At 36.4% G+C, this 9,352-nt stretch overlaps 1 long non-coding RNA gene across 1 annotated transcript; it reads right to left on the bottom strand.

Annotated features, from left to right (window-relative positions):
• Positions 1-1,971: 1,971 nt before the first annotated feature.
• LOC127966725 (uncharacterized) lies at positions 1,972-8,861 on the bottom strand. The gene is made up of 3 exons (XR_008155682.1): positions 8,466-8,861; positions 7,102-7,171; positions 1,972-2,904 (listed from the first exon to the last, which is right to left on the bottom strand). It is a non-coding gene; the product is annotated as an uncharacterized LOC127966725 (long non-coding RNA).
• Between the last annotated feature and the right edge of the window lie 491 nt (positions 8,862-9,352).

A 9,352-nucleotide genomic window follows, 5' to 3' on the forward strand; every position in this document is an offset into this window, starting at 1 on the left:
CTATGTACAGATCATTTAAAGAGATAGTCCAACCAAAAATGAAAGTTGTCACCGTCGTTGCAAAGCATGACTTCCTTCTGTGGATCACAAACAATATTCTAAAGAATGTTAGCTAACGACTTTATTGACTTTGATTATATTCACAAAAAACACGCATTACAATATTTAGATCAAATTGTAAAATGCAGTCACACAAGAATATAGTCAGATTTTACTTATGCATGTGTCATGTAATTATGTTAAACCAATGTTCTGGTTTCTAGAAATGTACATAATGTTCATTATTATCTGTGCATGTTCATATGCAAGTCAATACAAGTCAATGTTATGGAAGTCAAGTTGCACTCTCAGAAAGATGTGTACAAAACAGCTTTGGGGATAACTGTTCATTCTTCACTTCTATTGCAAATTGTATTGACCTATGAACCTTTTTGAGATAAATATGGTAAAAAAAAAAAAAAGGTCCCTTTGAGCCTACACGAATAGTCTATATTTTGCATTTCATTATTTTCTTGAGTGCTGATGTCAAGGATGAGGAGTTGATTAATGTGTAAAAATAATAATAATGATGATAAATTAACTAATATTGTAAATGGCATGGAACACTTTTCCAGTGTTTGCATAAGAGAACAGCAGTAAAAAAAAAAAAAAAAAAAAAAAAGGTTTCTTTGGAATATTTTGAGTATTCCAATAGCTGTGAATAGAGGCTTACTCAGAATATGGTTAATCACAAAATGATGTGCATGTAAACATGGTCAATGAGAGAAGCAAGAGAGGGAGTGTTAGGGGAGATGGTAGAATGGAATAAAGGAGGTGCCGAATGGTGTGCATCTGGCCCTGAGGTGGAGTGAGCGGGGCCTGGTTTGTGCTGATTGTGTGAAATAGCATCCCACATCCACACATATTAGAAAGAGAGAGAAAGAGAGGATGGGATGGGATGGAGAAGAGAGTCCAGAGCAGATCAAAGCTTCCAGAGCCAGCAGGACCAGAGTGCAGACACACAGTCTCAGCCATGTCCTTAAGGAGAGCAACTCCATCCCCAATCTCTCTCACACGCTCTCTCGCTTTCCACTTCTTACTCTCCCTTCTCGCAACCTCATTCCTGATAGTTTTACTCAAAGCGTGACTATCTCCAGCAAACAGAGCTTCCAATGGATTAGGACAGAGAGGGAGACAGAATGAGAAAGAACGTAAACGAGGGGTAGATGTGCAGGACCTAGGAAATGTGGCATGCTATTGCTGCCCTCTGGTGACTCTTGTTACAGCATCACAGCTGGGTGGCACATGCATAAATCATTGAGATGGACGACTCGACACGTCTTGCATTCGATTTCGCTGATTCTTTTTTAATGATTCATCAGTGACTCTGTAATCATCAGGACTCTTGGGGCCGACAGATTCTCTGATGGGTTCCGAATTGGTTGATTTGGCAGGTTTGACAGGCATATGGTGTGTTATCTAAGGAGATGGCACTGATGTGCTGTAATTAGAAAGCCTGTGATTTCTCATGCGAGTTACATTCCCTCACTTTATGCTGCTGCCACTGAGGTGGGAGAGAATGACAAGCCTCGGGGACACCAATCAGGAACCAAGGGAAAACGGCACTGCTTGCTGGAATGTGTGTAAATCCGGAAGTGTGTGTTACCAACTGTCATAACAAAGTTGCACCTGAATGTAAAGGAGATTTGCTGAAAGGAGTTTTCTCTAATCGAATCAAATGTGATAATTAATTGCCGAATGAAAATGTTGTGAAACTGCAGCTCGTTCCACATTCATTCTCTCCTGACCAGGCCCTGGGGCTCCTGTTAAAATTTTTTTTAAATAAAAACACCCAAAGGACATTATGTCTCCTGCCAGCACATTAGGAAGCCCCTGCTGTCCGCCCAAACTCAGATTAGGGTCACATGTACTCCCTCATTTCACAACAAATTAACTGTTTTCACAAATTTGACTACACTGTAAAAAGGTTGCTGTAAATTTTACAGTAACTTACTGGCAGCTGGATGCCAGTAACTTACTGTAAAATAGTTTACAGTATCATTACTGTAATTCCATGTACAGTAATAATAATGCATACTGTATTACTATTTACAGTATGAGTACTGTATTTTTCAATTACAGTACAAGTACTGTATTTTAATATGCAGTAATAATACTGTATATTGTATTATTATTTACAGTACAAGTACTGTATTTTTATTTACAGTACTAGAATTGATTTCATATTACTCACTTTTTTTGTAGATTTGGGTCTAGCTTCATTTGCTTTATTGTTACAAAATTAATAAAATTTTAATCTACATGTCACTGGTAAGGTTGCAATAAAGTTGGATGAAACTGATCTAATCGCAGCAGTCAAAGTTTTATTTAATATAGAACTCAAAATACTCAGAAAACAAAGCAACAAAACCAAACACAGAGTATAAAAAGACGAACCAATTAATGAAATTAACAACAGGAGTAACTGATGTTTAACGAATGAAAAACCACTAGCTGTAAACTATACGTTTTTTACTCCCCCAAAAATGCATAAGTTCTCATGAACATTTGTCATTAAAATGTGCTGTTTCATTGTTTAACTATTTCATTATTTAACATTTACTTTAAAAAGTACATTCTACAAATGTGTTTGAATTCATCCTGTGTATTTGTAACATGGCTAAAAATTTCTGAAAAACATTCTGAAAAGCAGAACAAATCAAACAGTAAAAACATGTTTTAGTCGTGTTTTCTTTCAATAATTTGGCCAATCGAATTCAACAAGCTCTCTGATGAAAGATGTCACAAGAGGATTCAGGCTGGCGATTTTTCTCTGCACCCTTTTTCCAGATGCCCGGCTGATCTGTGATTTTGATTTTGTGATTTAGGCATTTGGTGCCATCAGGGTTTATTCTCAGAATGAACCTGCAAGCACAAGAAAAAACACATTAATCAAACCACTGATTTCCCAACAGTCATAACATGGTGCTGTATGCAGTTTTATGTTAATAAAAGCAATATGTACTATATAAATAAATAATTAATTATACATTGTAGACAGATTATGAACAGATTAGACAGATTATCATGAACCTTTGTGAGGTTGCAATTAAAATGAGGGACACTTTTTAGTGATTATAAAGAGACAGCTCTTTGCGTGCTTTCTGCCATGCCAAATCAAACATAGTAGTCTATTTTTGCTTTTCTGTTTAAATTAACAGTGGTTTGGGAATTTAGATAATTTATTGGGAATGTTGATGCTGGGATGTGATGTCTCTAGGCTCTGGTTCTCAAACTTTTTAGAGTAGTACCCCATGAGGCTTTTAACATCCATCTGCGTAACCCCTCTCTGCAGTTACACCTTTTTCACTAAGGGACAATATTTGCTCCTAATATTTGCTTTTTTTACATTTACAAATACTTTTATAAAATAAATAATGCTTTAAATAAAAAATATAAAAAATTCAATAGAGAAATATGCAATGATGGTAAAAACAAAGTGATGCTTTAAATATTAAATTAAAACCCCCAGTACGTCGCAACAAGTCACTATCTTTATTTGTGAGGCATTCATTCATTCAGTAAGGAAGCAAATGGCTGTAATTATCAATGAATCATTGAATTATTGGCTCTCTTAATTTATTCAAAGCCGCAGATTCATTCACAAACACTGCTGTGTGGTGCTGTTCTGCAGTAGCTTTCGTTGGAGCTATTTTTTGTATTGAAAAATACTGACTATTACTGTGTTTAAAATGAACATCACTTAATATTAATACCTTTCGTTTGTTGAACTGTTGTATAAATCAATGTCACATTAGCAATCGAGTGGACATTCGTGTTAAACAAAGGAACTCACACAGGGAATGTTTTTGTATTGAAGAGATTTTGAATCTTAAATCGTCAGTAGGGTTGCCACCTTCAATACAGAAAAATAAGGGTAAATCACAACTTAAAACATGTTTTCATAAAAATTGCTAATGAACTTTAGTAATTGTATAAGGTGGCGTGAACACAGATTTTGGATAAAATATTTGTCACTGTTTGCAGACAGTAACACCATCCAAACAGTGAAACCACATAATAAATAACTGATCTACAAACATTTCTAAATTCATGTAAAACACACAATTATTGTTATTTTCTTTTAATTATTGGTAAGTTAATCTATTTTATATAGTCTATTCTTAATTGTACTGTAGCCTATTAAAGAATGCAATCGTTTAAATTAGTTAAGTTGTTTATTTGCTTCACATAGGCACTGTATTTTAATTATTAAATATATCTCTCTTATCTCTTATTAAAATAATGCTTATGTGTCTGACTGTACACCTTAACCGTAATAAACAAATCGGTAAAACTTTAAAATGTGTTTAAAAAGTAATCTGGTGCAGCTTCCACCATTCTTTCAAATCGACTCTCTGCCAAGAGACCCGCCCTCCACTGACTCTGATTGGCTGTGAACCTGAAACAAACCAATCAATCCAATGATGGCAGTGAGTTTTACCCAATCAGGGGCAGAATAGGACGAGTCTTCACAGAATGCCGGTGGGATGATCTGCATGAGATGCTGCATTGAAGACAACTCAGAAAATACGGGACAAACCACGTCCAGTATTGATTCAAAATGGGACGCGCTATTTTATTCTCAAATGCGGGACGATTCCGTATTTCAAGGGACGGATGACAACCCTATAAGTCAGTCAAGTCAAAATTTATATATGAAAAGCTCTTTTCCAAAACGTGATAAATGCCATAAAATGTTTTTGTAATTTTGCAATGTTTTGTAATTTTGCTCTGTACTGACCCTATTTGCTGCTCCATCAAGGTTCTTGCCAAATCGCTATATTTCCATGTTTAAAATGTACTGCAAGATGCAGGTTCTTTCCAAACCGCGATAAGCGCTGAACCTATTTTTAGCCTAAACATGATATATCCTCAGGACTAATCAGAATTATCTTTCTCTCTTCACGCTCTCACCCTTGAATCACTCGCACATATCGCGCCAGACGCTCAGTTCGCCTCATTCGCGCGTCCGTACCGTGCTAAACGCCTTGTGCCGCAGGACCTCCAGATGCACGTAAATGGTGTCTTTGCATTGACTTAAAGGGATGGTTCACCCAAAAATTTTAATTATGTAATTAATAACTCACCCTCATTTTGTTCCAAACCTGTGAGACCTCAGTTTATCTTTGGAACACAGTTTAAGATATTTTAGATTAAGGCAGAGAGCTCTCAGTCCCTCCATTGAAGCAGAAAGGTAAGAAAAACATCATCAAAGTAGTCCGTGTGACATCAGAGGGTCAGTTAGAATTTTTTGAAGCATCAAAAATACTTTTTGGTCCAAAAATAGCAAAAACTACGACTTTATTCAGCATTGTCTTCTCTTCGGTGTCTGTTGTGAGAGAGTTCAAAACACTGCAGTTTAGTGAAAAAAAAAAAAAGACCAGTAGACAGCTGCAGCTCATCCAAAACCTGCAAGGATTCTGAGTAGAACCAGAAAATCTGAGCATATCACACCAGTCCTCAGGTCCTTACACTGGCTTCCAGTTACATTTAGGATTGATTTTTAAGTACTTTTACTCGTATATAAGTAACTAAATGACCTAGGACCGAAATATATATAAGATATGCTCACTGAATAGAAGCCTAACAGAGCACTCAGATCACTAGGATCGAGTGAGTTAGAAATACCACGGGTTCACACAAAACAAGGGGCGTCTGCCTTTAGTTACTATGCTGCCCGCAGTTGGAATCAGCTTCCAGAAGAGATCAGATGTGCTAAAACACTAGTCACATTTAAATCTAGACTTAAAACTAATCTGTTTAGCTGTGCATTTATTGAATGAGCACTGTGCAATGTCCGAACTGATTGCACTATATTTTCACAGTTTTTTTATTCTATTTTATGTAAAATCATTTTCTAACTGTTCTAAATTAATTTTAAAACATCTTCAGTTCTCTCTTCACAGCAGTTCAGTCAGTGTACTGTTTGAGTGCATGCATTACTCCGGGATATTGGTTTGTTTGAACTCAGAGGGAGTGTCAGCCACATTAAAAAAGTGAACAGCTTAAGTTATTTGTGGATTATTCATATTGGAACCATTTAAAAGATTCAGTTCGATCTGGTGAGCTGGTTCAGAAAGATCTGGTTACATCGAATGATTAGTTCGCGAACCGGATATCACAAACTGCTTTGATTTGAACTCTCTCACAACAGACACGGAAGAGAAGACAATGCTGAATAAAGTCGTAGTTTTTGCTATTTTTGGACCAAAATGTATATTCGATGCTTCAGAATATTCTAACTGACCCTCTGATGTCACATGGACTACTTTGATGATGTTTTTCTTACCTTTCTGGACATGGACAGTAGACCGTACACACAGCTTCAATGGAGGGACTGAGAGCTCTCGGACTAAATCTAAAATATCTTAAACTGTGTTCTGAAGATAAACGGAGGTCTCACGGGTTTGGAATGACATGAGGGTAAGTTATTAATTACATAATTTAGATTTTTGAGTGAACTATCCCTTTAACATGAAAATCACTTGCGCCAGACACTCACTCACATACACAATGTCATGTCATGATGTGTATGTAAAGTTGAAAATGGATATTTTACTTGTTTAAAATGTGCTAGAGAAAGACATATGACTACTACACTCAAGTCTTTTGCAGTGTCTCACACGCGTCAAATTAAAATTATTGTTTTTAATTTTAATTTAAATGTTTCTTGAGCAGAAAGTCAACATATCGTCCCCTTGGAATTATAAGGTTCTATCTGCGTTGTGAGCAGTTTTGAGATATTGAGCTTTAAATTCTTTGCATTCCATGTGGAAAGCACCTTTTTTTTTCCTAAATAAAAAGTTCCAAAATGTACATAACTTAAAAAAACTACATCATATTTGGATTGGCTGCTGCCTAAAATAATTAAACATAATTTACCACTTTATTTACAAAATATTAATCTTCAACACGTGTTCACAAGAGCACCGCGATGCATGCATGTTGTGTTGACACAAGAGCAGACATTCAGTCAGCTCTCGGGTATCTGTCTGCTGGTAGATGTTGACCAACTTTAATCTCATCCGTAGTATCAAAAAAGCTTTTTAATAGACTTACCAAGTGCAATCAGTCTTGGGGTACTGGGCAGAGAGAGGCTTCTCTCTGCATCTGCTGGAGTTGCAGTGACCTAAAAGTAGAGCAATTAACAAAAGGTTGGGAGAAATTAATTACATATATAGAGAACATACTTGCATCTTGTTTTAAAATACTTCTCAATGTGCTTTATAAGCATATGTCACTTTGTGATATCTATGTCTGCCTATCTTGCAAAATAGAAGTTTGATAATAAATAATGATGAAAATTAAAGTGTACCTCAAATGCATGACATATGAATACAAAAACAGTAATAGTCTTTTAGAAATGTCTTAAGAAACTATAATCCTGCCATCTCTTACATCCTCCAGTAAATGTGGGTCATCTGATCTGTGTGTCTTTGCATCAATGTACTGTGCTTTGACTGACTCAAGGGCTCAAAAGTGCTTTGAGGGTCTCATTTACTGGAACATCCTGCAAAAAGCAGTCCTTTCCTTTGGAATTTTTACCTAGATACACCTGTTCAGGTGCCACATAATTAAAATTCCTCTTGAAATATGTCTTCTGTCAAAAATGTGTCTTTAAAATGGTAAATGGACTGCATTTATATAGCGCTTTCAACAGACCACATGGCCATCCAAAGCGCTTTACAAGCTGCCTCACATTCACCCATCCACTCACTCATTCATACACCAACGGCAGTGTCTGCCATTCAAGGCGCCATCCAGCTCGTCGGATGCTCGTCTTTATCATTGCAATTATCATCAACCTCAGAATGCACAACAATGTCATCATGGATGTCACTGTCATGTCTACAGTTTGATGCATCAGCATCTATTATTACAGGGTTCTCCAAAGATTCTCTGTGTTTTCTGCTTATGTGAGATGTGAAAGATGATTTTACATGAAAAAAAGGGGCAGGTAACGTTTTCCCCATCTCTTATATGCCAATTTAAATGGACGCAGAAGCTAGGAAAATTTGGGGATGTACAGTATGCTCGCATGCCACAACCTGACAAATCACAGCATCCGTTTGAGCAGGTCTGCTGTTAACCTTATTTGGTTGTGTGTGCTTACGAAGCATGTGTGACTTTAGTGCAGACAGAATCTGAAAACTACAAGGACAAGTCGGCAAACCACCATTGAACCTAAAATTAGACAGGTTCCTATGCATTATGATACGGTGGTAAAATCTGTAATGCGTTCGCGCACAGATAACTTGCAGTGTTCGCACACAAAACTGCGCAACCATCTTGACTGCTGCTTTTTTAAACAGTATGTTAAAGATAGAAATGACAGTTTTCAGATTATGTTAACGTTTTAATATAAGAGTCAACGTTGGTATAATAATCACCAGCTTTTCCTCATTGAATTATTGTTAGCTTACCAGTTTCTTCAGATGACGGTAACCGCCAGAAAAGAACTCCAAGCAACTCCAAACCTCCGACGTTCCGCGGTTCTAACAGCAAAAAAACTAAATGAAAACGAAATATTCACTTCAAAATACTGTTATACAACCTCCGTCTTTCGTGTTGCCTCACGTTTTCTTTTTGTACTTCAAGATAGTTTGCTGTTAACGTAAAGTTTCCAAAGAGTCCTCCTGCTTAGCTAATTTACATTAAAGAGGCAGAGGCGCATTAAAAAAAAGCTTATTTTGTTTCTGTGTCACTAAATATCAGTCAATGTAAACTTTATTCACCCCGTTGAAGTTGTCATAATGATAACGGCAGTAACAATTGTAACATTACCTCAGGCCTTGACAAACAGGCAGAAAAAAAGTCTTGACTACAGGAATATTGTCCTCACAACTGACTCAATTTGCAACACTGGTTCTTGTTAGGTTGCTGTTAATAAGTGACTGCATTTGAAAATATCTCGGTTTTAAATAAAATAATTACAGAAACAATACTAACCTTTTTGTTCAGTGTTTCCTCAGTGGTCCCAACCAACCGAAAAAAAAAAAACCGTTGAAAAGAAGTCTCCGTTGTCATTGGTCAGTTTTTTCGCGGCCATTGTCGCTACTGTAAATCGATTTACAGTAGAGAATAATTACAGTACTAAACTTATATTTTCCCATAATCCTTTGCTATTTACAGTATTATACTGTTGGCACATTTAACAGTATTATACTGTACATATTACAGTAAAATACTGTTCAAATTACAAAAATCAGTTACAGTGTATGGTTCCCAGACTAGGAATCCCAGTAGAGCCCCATAAATTAAGATAGAGTTCTTATAGTGTACTTGTCAGTAACTAGAAACATTTTTGTTT

This window comes from Carassius gibelio, chromosome B10 (genome assembly GCF_023724105.1).
Source record: "Carassius gibelio isolate Cgi1373 ecotype wild population from Czech Republic chromosome B10, carGib1.2-hapl.c, whole genome shotgun sequence".
NCBI classification, from domain to species: domain Eukaryota; kingdom Metazoa; phylum Chordata; class Actinopteri; order Cypriniformes; family Cyprinidae; genus Carassius; species Carassius gibelio.